At 42.3% G+C, this 20,168-nt stretch overlaps 1 protein-coding gene across 2 annotated transcripts in view; it reads right to left on the bottom strand.

Annotated features, from left to right (window-relative positions):
* The window catches only part of Cux1 (cut like homeobox 1), a 353,130-nt gene that overhangs the window by 100,007 nt on the left and 232,955 nt on the right, over positions 1–20,168 (bottom strand). The window lies entirely within an intron of this gene.

Here is a 20,168-nt window from a genome sequence, read left to right as displayed (position 1 = left end):
ACCAAAATATTGAATGTGATAACAACCACGGCAGCACTTACCTTTCATCATGAGAGCAACTCTTGTCTTTCCTAAGCTTGCAAAGGATAATGACAACACTGAGCTCTGCTATTGCAGAGTGGAGTTATTCAACCCGGCTATGGTGGTGACAGCCAGGCCTACCACAGAAAGTATAGGCAGAGTAGTCCAAAAGTATAGGCAGAGACACTGAAAGGAGCCAGTGATGCCACTGACAAGAAGCTCAGATTATTATTTTATATTTTTTGCAGTACTGGGGATTGAATCCAGGGCCTCATGCTGAGCTATGTCTCCAGACATTTTTCATTTTGAGACAAATCTTGCTCAATTCCCCAAGTAGTCCTAGAACACGCAATTCTCCTGCTTCAGCCTCCCACAGTGCTAGGATTACAAATGTGCACCACCATATCTGGCTAGATTATTTTTTAGTGAATAAAACTAGTTACAATTAGCTGGGAATCTGAATTGCAGTCATAGGCATCTACAAGGCTGGACCAAGATGACTCATGCCACCTTGGAACATCTGCTTTGCATCTTTTTGATTCACTCTTTTACCAAAATGCTGCCTGCGTCTCTCCAGCAAAATCAATCCTACCAGACGAACCTCCCTCAGGAAGTCCTATGAAAGTGTCCAGAGGTTAATGTCACAACCATCCATGTTATTTTACAAAGGTGATGAATTAAACTGCATGTGCTTTTGTAGTGTGAGTGTTAACAATTTTCCCACAAGTTTCTCATTCTTTTCATTGTGAAGGTTCATCTACCACCTTGGTATCTGGAGCCTGGCATTAGTCTGAAATCATTTATTTTCCAGAGTCTGTTATAACCGCACATATTGTTTGCTCAGCAGAACGATTTATTATAAAAATTTAGTTCCCTCACCTTTTTACGAGCTGACAAAACAGCTTCCACTGATCTATTAACCTGCATTGCATTATGTTCTGCTCTGACTTCGAACAGCGGATAATTTGAGTTTGGCCTAGAGTATATAGTTCATTCAATCCATTCTCTTCAGATCATTTCAGGGTATTCTCTGGGCTAACACACAATTTTTATGAGGAACTTCAAAGGACATGGTCAAGGTTGATAGAAAGGAAATTATGCTCATGCTAGAAATGGTGTATCTACTTTCACACAAGCCTTCTAAGAGCTGGCGTCCAGCACCAGGACAAGGGTGGTGCATATTTCAATACCCAAACAATCACAATGACACTGAGAGCTGTTAAAACAGAAGACACTCGGCCCTCTTTATCTGCAGGTTCTGCATGTGTAGATTCAACCAACCCTGGATAAAAAATATTTGGAAAAAATTTCATCTGCACTGTACACACAGACTTTTTTCTTGTCATTATTCGCTAAACAATGCAATGTGGCAATTATTTACTCAGCATTTACATTGTATTAGGTATTATAAGTCATCTAAAGGTGACAGGCTTTACAGGAGGACATTCTATGTGAAAGCCATACCATTTTACATAAAGCAATCCCAGTACCCTTGAGGGTGAGGCAGGAGGATCATGAGTTCAAGCCCTGACTGTACAACTTAATGACTTCGTGAAGCTCTATCTCAAAATACAAAGAAAAAAGGGCTGGGGATGTAGCTCAGTGAGAAGGCCCTGGGTTCAATCCACAGCATACACTATGTGGATGGAGTGACTGCAAGTGCACAAGGGAGCTGAAAAAGGTATAAAGTGCATTTCACAGATGGGTATTTTCTTGGATTTGGACTCAGGTCAAAAGCCAGTATCTCAGTGCCATACTGTAAAGTTCTCTGACACAAACAACAAAGGATAATACCTAAAGATGAATCTTTCCCACTCCACTGTAAGGGAAGAAGCTCTGCATATCTGTCCAATGGACTCTACTCTACCTAGCTGCTCAGCACACGGCCGGTCTGCTGCAAGTGGATGGGTTTGTCTGATAGCCTGTGCACCAGTCATGCTTGCTGGACTGTTCAAAAAGAGCACAGAAGGCAATGAGACTGGAATGCCCTTCATGGGAAGAAGTCTTTCTCCCACCAGAGAGGCACGTACCAAGCCCTGCTCCTGTGTGCCACTGTTCCTCTTTTACTCTATGAGTCAAGGACTGTGGGAGGGCAGATCAGTTATGCCTGCTGAGGAGCAATGTGCACCAGAAGTGACAAACATCCCAGGGAGGGGCTGAGTTTGCAATGCCCTAGGGCCCTAGGGGCCTTTCAGCTAGCACAAGGGATGGAAGAAAGAGAGGGGGTCCCTGCCTGTTTCAGGAGCTCAAAAGATGTACACTGCATGCATGGGTGGGGACCCTGCTCCTGCTGACTCTCTGGGAGAACAGAAGACACCCTGCCTCAGCACAGTGAGACCTCACCAAGAGGGACAAAAGGCACTGCAGATATAAGCAGGGACAGTCTCCTGGAGATCAAGACATGTGCTCTGTGTCCTGGAGGAGTTTGCTGGGCAGAGAACAGTGGGGTAGGGGAAGGTTCAACCTTCTAGAGAGGAAAGCCCACATGTAGGACTGTTTGGTCCTGTGACAGCTTCTCAGTTACCCTGTAGGTTTTTGTGGTACCCTAGATCCCATCTGCATATAAGGACAACAGAGGTCCCTCCATGCCTAGTGCCTTTCACTCCTTTCTCTTGGAAAACTACCTACTAGGGCTTCAAAACAACAACAGACACAAAGGCCATAGCAGGGACCCTTGTCTGGTGCCTGACTTTGATGGTACCATACCCAACACTGTGTCTCACCATTCCTCATATTGCTGATTTTTGGCTTTAAATATGTTTTTATTTTGTTAATGAAATATCCAACTCTTTCTGTTTTATTATGATTTTTTAATAAAAGATAGATATTGATTTCATTACCTTTAAAGCATTTATGGAACTAATGAAATGGATTTTTCTCCTCTGACCCACTAAAATGGTAAATTATACTGGCAGTCATCTGCTCCCATTTGGTTGTGTTGTTATGTACTTAATAAGCCCCTGAGTTCTATTTATCAATATTTTATTTAGCATTTAAAAATATATACGAGACTGGTCTTTAGTTTCTTACTCTTCTCTCAGTCAGATGAAGTTGTAAAAAATATTTTTAAAATGTTTCTCTCTGTAGACAAAGGGAGCTGTTGTGTTGGTTGATATCACCCTAGGGACACATAGCCCCCTAACCACTTGTGCATTCTGGACACCCATCTGTAGGATGGACCCCCTTGATGCCCTGTTATGGTTTATATCTATCTGTCCCCCTAAAGCTCCATGTGATCATAGGCAAGGCTTTGGGAGGAGATTGGATCAGGGGGCATGATAGCAATCAGTGGATTAGTCCACTGGTGAGTTGGTAGCTAAATGTGATTTGGGAGGTGGCGCCTGTTGGAAGGAGGAGGGTCACTGGGGGCATGGCCTGGAAGGGCCGGCCTGTCTCTTGCTCTCCTCCCTTGAGCTCCCTCTAGTTCCTGCCATGAGCTGTTCTTCCTTTGCCATGCCATCCTGCCTTGAAGCAAGCCAACTATGGATTGAAACCTCTACAATCTGCAAGCCAAAATAAACCTCTTCTTTTTAAGTTGTGGGTATCTGGTATTGTCTCAGTAGTAAGAAAGTAGCTAAAATAGGCCCTCTGCTTTGCGCCTGGCAGTGGTGTCTTCTTTCCACTTTTGTCCTGAAGATCTGCTCATGGTCACCAAGTGCTTGGGGGCCTTTGCCTGCACTGTTTCCTTAACTGCAAGTTATCCCCAGCCTGCCAGGCGCCTGCCAGCCACCTGCCAGCCTAACATGATGCAGCTGATTCCATTAGTTTCTCTCTGGCTCCTCCAAGGGAAATCCAGCATGTCTTAGGGGCTGAGATGACATCTGACTTGGCCCCATGGGTACAACTCTGCAGGGATGGGTACTTGACTACTCCTCACAAACACCACACAGTTCCTTTTTTTTTTTTTTTCTTTTTGGTACTGGGGATTGAACTTGGGACCTTGCGCTTGGGGGGCACGTGGCAGAACCACTGAGCTAAACCCTTGGCTTGCTTTTATTTTTATTGTTTTGGCTTGCTTTTATTTTTGAGATAAGGTCTCACAGGGTGGCCTTAAAGTTGAAGACATACTCCTGCCTCAGCCTCCCAAGTGCTGGGATTATAGTTGTGTACCACCACACCCTGCTATTGTTTTGTTTTGTTACAAAAACCTGGTAACATCTATGCTATGCAAATTTCTTTGGTAGCTCAATTAAAACCAACACACCCAGTTTCTTTATCCCTATTCTGTTCTTTGAAACTCCCGTGCTCATCCCCACCTTCAGGCCTTTGTAGCATGGGCTACTGAGATCTCCATGGGTGGCCTCTGTCACAATTGGGGTCTCAGCCCTAGTGTCTTTCCTCTGAAAGCCCCCACAGACAGGGTCTCCATTTGTTTACTTTTTAGTGCACTCAATTCTGTCAGAAAGTATCTTGTTCCAAGATTTCCGACTTGCTTTTTCACTGCCTTAATTCCAGAGACCACACCAAGGGTTTAAGCACTGGTTGAGTGAATAGGCAAGTCAACATGCAAATTACTAACTAAATATGCAAAGCAATCAGTGCTACCTGAAGCCTAATTTTGGCAGGCAACAATACTCTGGCTAGCATTTGTAGAGAGCAGAAGTGTATAAGTATCTTACAAAACTGCGAGTAAGACTTTTATGGAGTTTCACCACTTTCTGTAATCTTTTAAAGACACTGCACTCATGGCTTTGAAGCTAGAGTGAGGTTTCCTTGTGTCTGATACCCTGGGAGTGCCTTAGTTACTTTGTGCCTAACAAGGACCAAAGGCATAGCTGATGGGGGGAGGAGACAGAAAAAGTGTTTGAGGAAAGGTTTTCTTGACAACTTTCATACATAGAACTAGCCTCATTCTTTGTTTTCTGCCCAAGTTTAAACAACCCCTGCTTTGGCAGCAGTGGAGGGGAAGGAGAAACCATCTGGTGGCTCCCAAGACCACAGTCACATGTGTCACTTTGGAGTAGCCCCAGTGCTCCCCAATCAAGGGCCTGGGCAGGGAGTTGAGCACGAGATTGACCACTAAGGGGTGACATTATTGAGACAGTGGTTTTGATTTTTGTTGGAAATGAAACCAAGTTGAGATAGTTAAGTGACCAGAATGTCACCTCTGCCTGCTCAGACATTAGCCACAATGTCTTTTTAATGACCATTATATTAAATGATGCAACAGTAATAATTAGAAACAATTTTAGTTAAGCTTCATCTTTTTAATCTCAAACAAGACAAAAACATCTCTTCCTGCCCAAATATCTAATTGACCTGAATAGGAGAAACGATTTAAATAAAATACGATGGTAGTTCCATCTGAGTCTAGCTGCTGGTCGAGGTGGCCCTCAGAGCCCATACTGCCCACTGGTGCCAAACCAACAGGACAGCTCAGGCCCTCAGTGTGGTCAGAAACAGCCTCTGACTGTCATTCAAACTTCAGTCATCCCCAGGCAGGGGACATGGCAGCTATGGGAGTATTAGGCAATGATGCTGATATTCATTCTGCTTCTGCTCCTAAGAACATTCAGAGGCCCTGCGATAAGCATCAGGATCAATCTTCCTGTTTTTCTGGAGTTCTAATAGAAGCAAGGGGGATTTGACTCTACCAAAGGCAATGGGAGAATGGACTGGATATTAAAATCCTTTTCTTAAATTAAGCACTGTACGATGGAGTTATAGAAGGGACAATTAGGGAAAGTATGGTCTAGTGAGCTGAGAGTGTGGCCGGCAGAACAGACGGGTTGCCTTTTAGTCATTTGACTTCAGTAGGCTAAACAGTCACCTGTCCAGAAATATGTTGCTTTCTGGAGGATAAAATGAGAACACTGACAGAGCAGAAAAAGGCTTTGTAAAACACAAACACCAGTGCATAAAATCTTTATTACTGTCATGCATGGAAATCAGGATCCTTCTCTTCTGGGCTATTAGGAAATCAGGATCCTTCTCTCTGAGACTATTAGAAGATAATCAGAACTATCTGTGAAGTGGTTTTTGACCAACAAGCTCTCGCCTGAATCCGATCAGGCCTGTATATTCAGCTACAAATTTATAGGGATGAGAAAGGACAGGAAAATGAGATAAAACTATCTGGGGATGCAATCAGCAAAATCCAGACTGGAGGAAATGGTTCTGAATAAATGATCCTGTTTCTTGGACAAATAAACTGCAAGAAAAAGAAGAGATGATGGGGGATATGTAGGTAGATTTATGAAAGAAACAAGACTTAAAGGCATGTCAGCCAATTGAAAAGTATAGCTCTTACTTCGATTCTAATTCAAATAACTTTAGAAAATAAAATCATTTATGTTTAGAGAGAATTAGAAATTTCAACACTGATTAGATATATCTAAAAGAATCAAGAAATTACTTTCTGGTGTGATGAAATTGTGGTTATATTTTAAAAGTACAGGGCTAGGGATTTAGCTTAGTGGTGTTGCTGCCTGTCTCACAAGTGCAAGGACCCAAGTTTGATCCCTGGTACAACAACAACAACAAAAGAAAAAAAGCATAAGCCTGGGGATTTAACTCAGTGGTGCCATGCCTGTCTGACAAGCACAAGGTCCTCAGTTTGACTACCAGTACAAAAAAAAAAAAAGTATAGTCCTTATCCTACAAAGGATATACGTGTTAAAATATACAGAAACCAGGGCTAGGGATTTAGCTCAGTGTTCTCATGCCTGCCTCGCAAGTGCAAGGTCCTGAGTTCAATCCCTGGTACCAAAACAAAACAAAATGTACAGAAACCAAAGGATTCAGGAAGATGCTTCAAGAGAAACCAGGAGTGGTGCTGGTACGACAGGCTGGGCCACAACCAGGAGATGACAGGTGGCCCAACAGGCTCCCAGGGCCCATGGGCTCTTCTATGTGTTAGAAACTTAACACATAAAAAGTAAACCAAAAATTCACGGGCAATGAAAAGCAACAATCAACATAAAAGTTTTGTATTCTTCCATTTCCACTTTTAACTATAATGTCTGTTCCAATGTTTACATTAGAAACAAAGTGATAGGTGATACAGGAAAATATCTGGGCACAAGACAGAAGTATCTACAGGGACACTGTAGACCGACCCTGGAAAGAACATGGACTAAGAGATACTGTCCAGTGGGGGATAGCCTGAGGCTGTGCTTTGCCAACCATAGCAGGACAGTGACTTGTCCTGGGGAAAATATTGTTAGCTAAGAAGAGAATGGGAAGAAAATGAATTCTGGAAGGGGCACCTAACCATGTCCCAAGCTTCATCTGACCCAAGAAAGGGACTACCACCTAGGTTATAAGGGAAACTGAGGATACAACTTTCACTTCCTGCTCCTTCATAGCTCATGCATCCCTTCCCTCCACTGAGATCTGGTCACAGGGATAGGTATAAAGATATAAGCTACTTCAGGGGCTGGATCAGACCATGTCAGGACTCATGGGCAGATAGCAGCACCGGCAAGACAGAAGATCAGGCTGTAGCTGTTTAGTTTCAGATTTTGAAAAGATGCTTTGGAGGGCCAGGGATTTAGCCCAGTGTGCCGCTGCCTGCCTCACAAGTACAAGGTCCTGAGTTCCATCCTAGGTACCAAATAACAAAACAAAACAAAAAAGATGCTATGGAAGTGGTGATCTGTCCTCTGCAACAATCACTGTTAACAATCTCCTTCCCACACTTGGTGATGGCTCTCCTGTTTTGGCAAGGTTCCTTGGCAGCTCCAATTCTGCCTGTCTATGCTGTCCTTCGGGCTGTCAGGTTCTGTCCTTCCTCCCTGTCCTTAAGTCCTGACAGCCTGTTGGGACCCAATAGGTGCTGGCCAGCTACTGGCTGAGAACTCACCTGGCTGTTGGCATGACACCTCCTTTCTCACCTGTCTCCTGTGCCATACACAGGAGGTGCCACAGACCCACACAGACAGGGCAGGAAACTGAAGCCAAGGGTGGAGCAGGGACTAACAATTCAAGAGAATGAGGAGTGGCTTTTACTTGCAGATGCAAGGCTTTCTAATTATCCCCCTTTTCTCCTAAGTACTACTTGGCAGGAACTGTTAAGAAAAGGTTTAGTGGCACAAGCTAAAACTAAGGAAAAAAAAAAAAAAGACTTCCAATTGCATACTTGTTACTACCCTTAGCTTCCTCTCCTTCTTTAACCGAAGCTCAAGCTGACTTCCTGGGACCATCTTCCAGGCTTTGACCACCCTATTGCCTTGGGAGGTTCTAGCTCCATAGGTCCTTCCAAATCTGCCTTCTCCTTCCAATCCTGATCTTTCCCCAACAAATTAAACGCTCAGCTCACCTGTGGTCACTCACTGTATCTGGCAGCAGTACCCTTCCCCGCAAATGCCCTGCACTTAAGTCAGCCTGTGGCCCAGCAGGGCTGGGAAGTGAAACTGTACAAGCAGGCAGGCCACACCGGCAGCAGAACATTTGTAGGAAAAACAGCATCCTTCCTCTTCCTCTTGCTGGCACCAAAAGTCTGCATTTCGGCAGCATAAGTGCCTTTTTTAGGGCAACGTGAAAATGAATAATTCAGCGGTTCCTATTCTACTTGTGAAGTGTTAGACAAACAATTCAGACGGGGCCAGACTTGCTGGCCCCATGCAGACCGTCCCTTCCCTTCATTCTGACCTCATCGGATTTGGCCACACAGCTTTAAGAACGCTCTCCATCCTGTCTAATCACTAAAATACCACAAAGGAAGTCCACAATCCTTAGATGTAGGGAAAAAAATAGAAAGGTTAATTGCAACATAAAGTTTTCCCTCGTAGTCAAGCAAACAGTATATCAGGGTATCATAGCAATACCGAGCTCTTAAAAATCATATGGAGGGAAATGTCTTAGTCACATCAGGTTACTGAATAATTGAGCTTTTTATTCAAATCCAAGCTTTGAAAGTTAGCTTTTCCACTGAGTTCTATCCCGTTAACTCTCAGACTCTACTCTAAGAGCCTTATTGATTCTGTGTATTGTCTTAAAGCCACTTCAAATACTTTATGGAGGAAGGGATAATGAGAATTTTAAGTTAAAAAACAAAACAAAACAAAAAACAAAGCAAAACAAAATAATCTTCCTGGCTTTGTTATAGGGTTCTTTTTGGAAGGGTTTTTATTGGACAAGTCAAACTCTCTTTCCTATGTTTATGGCTGGATAACTTCAGCTGATATAATCTCTCCATCAAGAAGACACAAATGTCATATAACTGGCCTTACAGCCTATGCTTTTGATCACTGGTGTGCAATGTCACTGTGATTCTGGACAGGAAACGCATTTGGTCATTTTTCAAATGACAGGGGTTAACTTACAGAAAGACCCTGGATACCCAGTTGATAAACATCTGAGTTTAGTAAAAATGAAAAAAGACAGCTAGACTGTTTAAAATGTAATGCAAGAATGTTTTTGTCTATGTCAGTCACCTCCTGGGATCTACCTGGCAAACCTCAAGTCTGTGAAAACTATGCACACCATATGCCAGGGAATAAAGGGTTCGTATCACTAGGTTGATAATCCTGCCAAACAGTACATGACTTTTCAAGGCAGTAGAAAGTTGCTGGAAAATCTTGGTAACTTTAAAGAACTCATTAACAGGAACCTGTAGATTCAGAGTGTTCTAGAAGAGATTTCGGTCTTCCCCCAAAAGGGAAGGTTAATATAATGAAGCATAATTTGCTGCTATGCTAGACAGACATGGAATGTAGTTAACATTATAGTATGGTAAGAACATTTACTTAGGCAGCTTTTAATAGGTTCCAAAGCAAAGGCTCAAGGGTTCTACACCTGAACTCAAACTTCAGTAACAAAAGGAGACTCATTGCTGGGCTTCTGAGAAGGCACCAGACATTTACAAAGTCAATTAATTCAGTAAATCTTCTTTAAATAGACTATTTTATGGCAGAGATAACTAACATAAATTAGAAAACAAACATCAATAATAAAGAAAATGTAAGTTAAGAGGAGGATTATATCAGTAAATACAACCAGGTCACATTCACCAATAAAAAAGAACAGGTATCCGAAGAAAATTCAGGGCTGGGTGTAGTAACACATAATTGTAATGCTAGCACTTGTGAGGCTGAGGCAGGAAGATGAGTTCGAGCCCACCCTGGGCTACACAATGAGTTCAAGGCAAGCCTGGACTACAAAGCAAGACTCTGTTTCAAAAATAAAAAGGTGACTATTGACCTGATTTCTTTAAAAGGCTGGGTCACTTTGGAAGCCACACTAACCAGTACTATGCACAGCAAAATAAAAAAAATAAGTAACAATGAAAGGTATAGTAAATAAAAACATAGTTTGAACTTGTCTTAAATAATAGGGCAGGAAAAGTTGTAAAATACGTAAAATAAAACCAGAATGAAATGTAATATACACAAGTGTAATCCTGTTAGAAAACTTACTAGCCCAACAGGAGAATGTAATTGTTGAGGGATTCCAATCACGGGGAATCTAAAAACCAGGTCACAGTTGAGTTTAAAGGGGCCAGGGTTTATCACTGGAACAATTGGTAAATAGGAAAAGGACACTTGCTTAAATCTAGTCGCCCTACTGTTTCCCACAGAGAAATAACAAAGATGTTCCTTTTAAAACAGGAATGAAAGACGATCCAATGTTCCAGCTGTCACAAAAGGGTACAAAGTCATTACCTGTAGGTAATATGGTCTCACGCTCACAGAACCCAAGGAATTAACTTTAGCAAATGGGAGAGAGAGAGAGAGATAGCTGTGAGTACAGCAAAGTCCCATGTTTTTTTGGTAAAGACAAGAAAACAACAAACTCTCATATACCAGTGACAAATAACTGGAAAATGAAATAAACAATCTATCTCATCTATAATAGGGATATAAATATTAAACATGTGGAAATTAAAATAACATGGTATAAATTCCATCTATAGAAAATCAAGTTACAAAATGCTAGTGGCAAAGAAAGCTAATGATGACATTTCTTATTTGCAGGTGCATTAAATATAAATAAGGTTAAATTTATTTCCCAAGTTAATTTATAAAACTTGATAAAAATGACAAGATGCACACAGAAAAACTATGTAGGCAAAACTCTGAAAGATTTTTTAAAAACCAACAAAATAACAGCAAGCGAATTGTTCAAGATATGAAAACAAAAAACAGAGGGATGTTTTCAAAATTATAAGGTACTGATTAGAATGAAGGGATAAGCTGAGGCAACAAAATTACAGAAATCAGATTTATATATATTAAATTAAATATATTTACATATACGTAACTTGATGTCTGATTTGTCAGATGTAAAATACTGCAGGAAAGAATCATCAACATTACTGGGCAGAATGGCTGTCAATGTGAAGGACGATAAATAGATACATAAATTGTCCCATATGCTACAATAAACTCCAGACAAGTTAAAGACACAATAAGTCATAAAAAGTAGCAAGAAAATAGGTTGGGAAGAAAGATCATTTTCTATTATCAGAGCTATATAAGAAATGGTTAATGATAAAGCTGGTGAAACCACTCTCTCTCTCTCATTTAGATTCCATGGTGCTTGGTTCTGTGGGATTCTGGGTCTAAGCTCTCTGCAGGTAGCAAACTCCAGAGGCACAAGTCCCATGTGTAAAACTGGGCAGTATCTGCAGACTTTCACTGATCTCTAAATTACTCACAATACCTAATGCAATGTAAGCACTATGTAAATAGTTGCTCCACTGTATTGTTTGGGGAATAATGACAAGAAAAAAAGACTGTACAGTTTCTGTACAGATAATTTTTTTCAGGAATCTTTTTGCTCTGTAGTTGATAGAATCCATGATGGAGAACACAAGGATATAAGGGATGAGATTGTCTATGATTTTCCTGGGCAATAAAAATCACTGAAATTCAAGTAAAAAGAAAAGCAACTAACAGGTGAAAGTAATAAAAACTGTAAGTAGAGTACAGTAGGCCCTTGACTTATGAACTCAGTTCCCGAGAGCTGGTTGTAACTCAGGTTAGTTGTAAGTCAATCCAGCTGAGATCTGGATGTTTACCTATTTGTGCAACCTATAGATAACAAGGGGCAGATGAATCTTCCATTAACCTAATTAATCCAAGGTGTTCATATATCAGGCCAGTTGTAACTTAAGGGTCCACTGTACAAACAGAATTACCATGTGGGCCCACCATACCATGCACAAAGCGCATAAGAAAGCCACAGCAAATAGGCAGGAAAATGCTGAGTTTTGTGTTCACAAGTCCATATGAAGTCAAGCCTTTGTGAAGTTCCACCCAGCCTAGCAGAGCAGAGCAGAAGTTGCTCAGGCCACACTTCATCTTTTGGGCCTGGTACTAAAGGCCCAAGTCAAGCCATGTTCCCAGACCTGCTGGGGTCTGGGATGCTATCTCTGCACTGCAGGGCAGGGAAAGGACCCCGGCCCTCACTGCTGCTGTTGTGAAAGGATTCATCCTTGTGTGGGGCAGTGTGCAAAAAAGCTTGAAACAGCATCTTCTTTGCACTAGCAATCTCTTTCTGAAAAGTATTTTCAGGATTTTTCTAAAATTCATTATGGAAATCCAGAAGTGACTTAAAATGCCCACAGATCAAAAATGGTAACCTAAGCTTCAGTTCATCCAGAGAACAAAACAAACTTTTACTATCAAAATGGCAAGCTAGCAGATAAGCAGGTATTGTCCAAACTGAAATAATAGCAGGTGACATAAAAAGTACCATGAGGTGACTCTCCTATACACATTCAGTCACATTAGGGGCAGAAGCACACAGCACTTGCGTGTGAAGCTATGTCCACTTAGAATACTTATATGTTCTAGAAGGCAGAGATATTTATGTAATGACAAAAGTCACAGCCTAGACTTGTCTTCTTACTACAGGGTGGCTAATACATCAATAGCAAGAACCAGTCCTGATGGAACCCCATGCAGCCCTCTTAGTAGCTCCCAGTTCCCAAATAGGAGCTAGATTAGAGGGTGTCTGAGATACAAATAAGGATGATGACTGATACTGGATGAGCGAGACCTGGGCCGGTGGCTGTGGTGCACGTGACACCTGATAACTCCTAGACATTCACAGGAAGGTACACACACCTATGGAGAGAGCATGTTTAGGGACAGAGGTGGCAGCTCTCTTGTGTGGCTGCAATTGGAGGGAAAGTGGAACCAGGAGGTGAGACTCAGCCCCTGCACGTTATAGCCTTTCTGTGGGGTTTGTACGTATATTTAACCAAAAATTCCACACACACAAGTACAATTATTTGAAAGACATAGAGAGGCACTATTTTTTTTCTGAGTCCATACTCAGGACCCCCATGAATTCTCTCCCTGGACAGCATGTTGAATTCATGCAGAGGAGAGCCCCCTTCCACATCACAGAGATTTTTATGTAGATATGTGGGGTAGAGGAGGCAGTGACGTGATTGTGAAAGAAGGGGGCCTGGGCTGTAAGAGCACCGGGGACTGGGAAGGCCATAATTTGGGACTTTTCCTTAGAGACCAGAAAGCCAGCCATGGGGGGAATCTTAAGCAGGGCAGATCTGAACAGGGTCAGATTTATACTATTTTATTTATTTATTTATTTAGGTACCAGGTATCGAACTTGAGACCTTGTGCTTGTGATGCAGGCGGTGGAACTACTGAGCTAAATTCCTGGCCCCTGATTTATACTATTTTAGAAACATTATTTTCAGCATATCCTAGGAGGAGGGATGAAGTTGATAAGATATTGAAGAAGTAAGGCTGAAATAAGAAAAAGAGCCAAAATGATGGCAGTGAGGTGGCAGATAAAGATGTGAGGACTGCAGAGTCATATGAAGATAGAACTAAAATTGTATTGACAGGAAGGATAAGAAAAGGACCCCCAGTTTCTGGAATGAAGGAAGATCATGTATGTCTAAGAGGAGGGAAAACAATCCTGATGGGCTGTTGTCTGCACAGGTGCAGGAAGTGACGGGAGCCTGTGAGTGAACCTGTTTGGGATGTCTGTGCCAAGAGTAGCTAGAAAGGGACAGAAAACACACAGCTCTCTGTGTGGGGGTACGAAACCTTTTCTTTTGCTTTATAAGGGCTCTTTACATAGACAATAACCCTTCCTCTGTCATATATATTGCAAATATTTTTGTCCATCCTTCCTTCTCTCCATCTCCAGAGAGCCTTGTCTCTCCCCTTGTGGTTTCTACTTTTGGCTTAATGCTTAAAAGGACTTTTCCCACCCCCTCATTATATAAATACCCACCTAAAATTTCTCCTAGTGTATTTATGCGGTATTACATTTAAGTATTTAAAACATCTAGGCTTTAATTTGCATAGGGCTTAGCTCTGACTATTATTTTCAGCATATTTAGCCATTTATTCTACTGCTTATTAAAGACTCTATTCCTTTTCCAACTTCTTTAAACTGAAGCAATTTTTAAACACAACTTTTCTTCTTAATTTTGAAAGCTTCAGAAATACAGAAAGCTACCAGGAGAAAATAACAACCAGCCATATGTCTGTGAACAAAATTAGCCACTTCACACAACTGGTCCCTCTTCCATTGTCAATGGCAAATTCTGGATTTCTGATTACATTTGGGCTTTCCATGGAAACTAGAGAACATCCAGTCATTTATATGATCTGGATCTTACAATCACACAACTGGTCCCTCTTCCATTGTCAATGGCAAATTCTGGATTTCTGATTACATTTGGGCTTTCCATGGAAACTAGAGAACATCCAGTCATTTATATGATCTGTGGATCTTACAAATCATAAGCCTTTTTTTTTTTTAAGGGTGGAAAGATCACGGAAATTCATCCAAGTAAAAAATAGTCATGCTTTAAAAAAAATGAGTGAAAAGGTAAAAATATATGTTAGCCAAAAAAACTCCAAGAATATGTTCTGTTTTTGTGCTCTGGGCTATTTTGAGAGTATTTCAAACACCACAAAATTTTAACTTTTTCCTCCCAAGTCCTGAGGGTTACTTTTCGGGAAATTAGAGGGCACAAGCACGGCTGTTCAGGGGTTAATTCTCACTGATGCTGAAAGCCCCCAGTCCTCTCTGCTCATCAGAGCATTAAATCTGGAGGCTCAGGAGAGCAATGCAGCCAGGCTGCAAGAGCGATGCCATAAAGTTCTGCATTAAAAATTCATACAGCAGGCAGCCTGGAACTGGGCTCTGGCGGGGGAAATATGAGACACCCCACCGTCTTTCTGGCAATTGGAGGCATTCCTCAGCAAACAGCACCTCAGGAAGAGAATGAAAGGGCAAACAAGCCGTGAAGGAGATCAATGGGTTCAATTATCTGGCTCACTCCTGCTTTCCTATAGGAAACTTCTTATTCTTAAGGCTGGTAGCCTGGTTCCCAAAAGTTTCTGAACCTCTATTTCTGAACCAGGGCCTTAGAGAGCATTGTTGATGCCCAGCTCTTTGACACTTCTCTTGATGTTGACACACCAATCCAGAGAACCCAAAATTCTCCAAGCCTGGTGGACCCTACAGTCCTTCCCACATGTGGGTATCATGGTCAGCTGGGAGGGGACCACACACTAAATAGCTTGCTCTCACGTGAAAACATGGATCCTGAAAAAATGTGGTATTTCTATATTAAAAGACTAATACAGAGGAGTAGTCACCTCCACAGTTGATTTTGAGGGCCATTTTAAAATTTTGGTGGTACCAAGGATTGAATGCAAGGCCTTCACATGAGCTAGATCTCCAGTTCTTTTGAATTTTGTTAGACAAGATTTCACTAAGTTGCTAAACTGTCCAGGCAGGAGTCGAACTTGTGATCCTCCTGCTTTTTAGCTTCCCAGAATACCAGGATTAGAGGCCTGTGCCACCAGGCCCATCATTAATAGCTTTGTAATGGTCTGAGCTTAGAACTTTTGGCCTCATCTTAGCAGTACCTAAATGACAATTAAAATCTCAAACTTCAGAATCCCTTAAGAAGATAACAAGTGCCAGGCGTGGAGGCTCATGCCTGTAATCCCAGCACTTGGGAGGCTGAGGCAGGAGGATCCCTATGAGTTCGAGACCAGCCTGAGCTACATAGCGAGCTCCAGGTCAGTCTCAACTACATAGTGAGACCCTGTCTCAAAAACAAAAAAACAAAAAACAAAACAAAAGAAAAAGAAGATGACAAGACCCAGAACCAATGTATCTTATTGCACAGCTGTAGCGTGCTAATGTGGATACTAAGGTCTGCAACTTGGACACTGACTTTGCAAGTTCAAGGTGGGGAAGTAGTTGGATTCCTCTGAGTGGGAGAAGGCCTTAAACGGGAGGAAGGCAACCAGGATCTTCTACGTGTGCCAAGGGAATATCAAGGGCCTTGTAGACCATAGCTGCAATAGCAGCCACCATGTGTACAGGACATGTGGACCCAGGCCCTTGGGTACGCATCAGTTATCCTAAAAGGAAGCTAAGGCCTCAGTAAGAAGACCGAGTCTCGTGCCCACAGTTACTCAACTCAGGGAGTCAGGAAACAGAACTCTGCAACCCTGAGACCTAGGCTCTGAATACCATGGTTCACACTGTCCCTCTATACCCCAGACAGGGCCTTTTCTGAAGGCCATTTCACAGCAGGCCCTGCCAGGAATTAGTACCTGAGTCTCTGGGAAGTAAAAGGATGATCAATGGAAGAGGCTGGAAAGAAGGGGGCTCTTCCATCCTGCCCCTGAGTCAGCTCAAGTGTCTCAAGTTACTAATAAGGATGGGTCTGCTGTTCAGCGAGGGAACTCTGTTACCCTGGCCACAGAGCTGGGACCAGCACCAGGGTCTCCAAATGCCAGGCCATACACACCTTTTGCTGTCTGTTGACTTGCACCAGAAAAGTCTACAAACATCACATAGGAGCAAGCTGCTAATGCTGGCCTCACAGAGGTGCTGCTGCAGGCCTTACAGAGTCCTGGGTTTCTACACTCCTGATCTGATGATGGTATAGGAAAGCCACCTCAAGAGGCCACAGCCACAGGCAGAATGGGAAGGCATAAAAAGAGCAAGCACAAAGCATCTTAATTTAACATCTGTAAGGCAATGGTAGCAATGTTACCAATCAGGTTCTTATGCAATTGGAAATAGAGGGGTAACAAACACAGGGCACCCCAATTTGGTGGAGAGTTGTATAAGTCTGCACTGTTTCTGAAGACTAATGACACAGAAGAGACACATGTTGAAAAACAAACAAACCAACCAACCAACCAACCCACAAATGATCTAACAGTTTGAAGCTATTGGTTAAAAAATAAAACAAAACAAAAAAACCTACCAGGGTGAAGTAACTCCCACTTATAATCCTAGCTATAAGGAGGCTGAGGCAGGAGAATCCTAGGTTTGAGGCTAGCCTGGGCAACTTAGTAAGAATCTGTCACCAGAGAAAATAAAACAGACTTAGCAGTGTAGAGTGGTGGAGTACTTGCCTACTATATGTGAGGCCCTGGGTTCAATCTCCAGTACTGAAAATAAAATAAAACAAAACAAAAATATACTGAAGGTAAAGTAAAACACTGTAGAGGAAACAGGAAGGAAATATGCCATGTCCACAACATTCAGTTCTATGCTGTGGGATTATAGGTGACAATCTATTTTATTTTAAAAATCTTTTATTATTTTCTAAATTTCATGTAATAAGCATGTGAAACTTTTGCAATTAAAAATAATGAATATCACAGACAGTAATCCATCCCACTGGTTTGGGAGTATTTCACAGGGAGACTGTTTCTCACTTTCGCCAGCCTCCCCTTGACTCTCTACAAAGGTCCTGGGCAAGGCTGGGGCAGTGTGAGGTGAGTCTTCTCTGTCATTTCTGGAGCAGAGGTATACTGTGTCACCATGAGTGGCCAGTACCCTCTTTGCGGCAGCCAGGACTCTCTGTGGTGAAATCAGAACAGCTGAGCTTTAAAGAATTATGGGGACAGAAGGTGGCAAGAATGCTCTAAGTTTTAACAGGTGTGGTGGTGCATGCCAGTGACCCAGCACTTTGGCAGGAAGATCACAAGTTCAAGGCTAGCCTGGGCAATACAGCGATCTAGTGAGACCCTAGCTTAAAAAAAAAAAAAAAAAAAAAAAAAAAAAAAAAAATAAAAAAAAAAAAAAAAAAAAAAAAAAAAAAAAAAGCCAAACCCAGGTGACTGTCAATGAACAATGGTTTTCTCTTATAGAACTCTCTCAAAGCATGCTGGGTATGACAGCTTATGTATATTCATGAACGTTTATGTACATATACAGTATATACTTGCATACACGCTTATCTCTGTGGACACGTTTGTGTGTGTGTATGCATGCCATATCTGGTATCTGAAACCTGGCCCCTTTCACTCTAGTTTCAGTACCTGTTTTTGTTTTTAATTTTCTTTTTCTTTTGCAATACTAGGGTTGAACCCAAGACCTTTACACTGAGCTATATTTGAGACAAGGTCTTGCTAAATTGCCCAGGCTTGTAATCCTCCTGCCTCCGTTTCCTAGAGGTCTGAGATTATATGCTTGCGCCTGGTTCAAGCACCTGCTATTTTATTGGAGGTCTGAAGTACAGATCAGCTGGAGGGAGGGGAAAAAAGTAGCCACTTCTCACGGGTGCTTTATAATTCCTAGACCCTTGTTGGGTCCAGAGAAGAGATGAATGATCCTTGGCACCCAGAAGAATTTCTACCTGAGTTCAGACATAAAGCCACCTTCTTTCTGCACATCAGGGTGCTCTAGCCCAGAGGACAGAACAGTTGCTAAAGATGCAAAAGCTAAGGAAAGCCTGCCTGGGCTTACCTAGGCATTAGATTTTAGGCATCAAGTAAAACACTTGTACAGAGATGGAAAATCCCAGGAATTCTAAAAAGTGCACAGACTTCTGAAGATAAGACATGGGGACGAAAGCTGCCCACTGTCCCCTCTGTCTGATTTAATGCTCTCTATAGTTTCAGGGACAGTAGGCTCTTTATTAGAGTCCACACTCTCAAAATTATAAAAGTAGCTGTTTCTCTATTTTTAGGGAAATTAATCCAAGCAGGATAATTACAGCAATCCTTACTGGAAACTGATGACTCATAAAAAAGGCAGGAAATAGAAAATATTACATTCTTAAAGGTACAGGAGAAAGACTGTGTTTCAGGACACTTAGATTGCTCTTTTCCAACTCTAGAAGAGGAAGTGATACTTGTCTAATATGATGACAAAAATAGTTGTGTGTTCTCAGCCTCAGTCAACTGGGTTCCCCTGGCCCAGTTTCTGGAGTTTTTTTTTCCTCCTGTGGAACTATAAAAAAGTAAAGGAAGAGCCATTTGTGATGGGGCTGTGTGGGTAGGAAAGGGACTAAACCCTTCTGGGAAACCTGCTGTCTCCTGGTTACTGTCACAGGTAATACCACCCCAATAAAAGGCAGGCCCAGAGAGAGACTTTATTATTATTTATTTTTGCAGTTCTGGGGATACACCTGAGAGTCATACCCTCAGTCCCAGAGAGGGACTGTACAGATCACCACGGTCGTGTGCAGAGTCCAAAGGACGAGGTGTACCCCAGCTGCCCATTCTTGGGATGCTTGTCCATGCAAGGAGCATAGGAGGACTTCCTCTGTGGCTACTGCAGAGAGCAGAGGGCTGACATGAGCTGTAACTGTCCAGAGCCATCTGTATAGGGGTACTCACGCCAGTTGTGCTCACAAGTGTGCTGGCCACAGTTCCCCTGTGTGTTCTGAGCTAACAGCTTCTTCAGTAAGTCTTATCTGCAATCCTCTGAAGGGACTGGTGATCCTATCCCTGCGATGGCAGTGTACAGACTCCCTGAAATGTTTGCAATAAAGCTCCCTGGTGAGCTAGCCGAGGGGAAGTCTTCGGCTGCCCAAGGCCCATGGCAGTGGGTAATAAACACTGGTCATACACAGGATACAAAGCAAATACTCTAAAATTGACTGAAGCAAGGTTCCTCATAATTGTCACTTTTGTAATGTGCTATGAAAGTACATGTATATACAGTGTTGTTCTTTGAAAAAAGCAGAGAGGTGAAGAATACGACACAGAGTACCTTAAAAAAAGTTTACTGGAGGAAAGGTTTGGGAGGTGCAAATTCTCCTAAGACTAACATGAGCTATAAAAAATGTAGTATTTCAGTGCAATTCAATATTTTCTTTCATTAAGGCTTAGAGCCCCAGCCCATGTGTTTGAAGGAATGTCAGAGGTGACTGCATGTGTTCATCTAAACTTCCCTGTACACCCTTGATCAGTGGGACAGAGCAAAGAGGTGGCCATGGACTAACAATA

Source organism: Fukomys damarensis, unplaced genomic scaffold (assembly GCF_012274545.1).
Source record: "Fukomys damarensis isolate Sample0158 unplaced genomic scaffold, DMR_v1.0_HiC HiC_scaffold_17, whole genome shotgun sequence".
NCBI lineage: Eukaryota > Metazoa > Chordata > Mammalia > Rodentia > Bathyergidae > Fukomys > Fukomys damarensis.
Note: the sequence above shows the minus strand (reverse complement) of the source record. Positions and strands in the feature narration are given on the sequence as shown.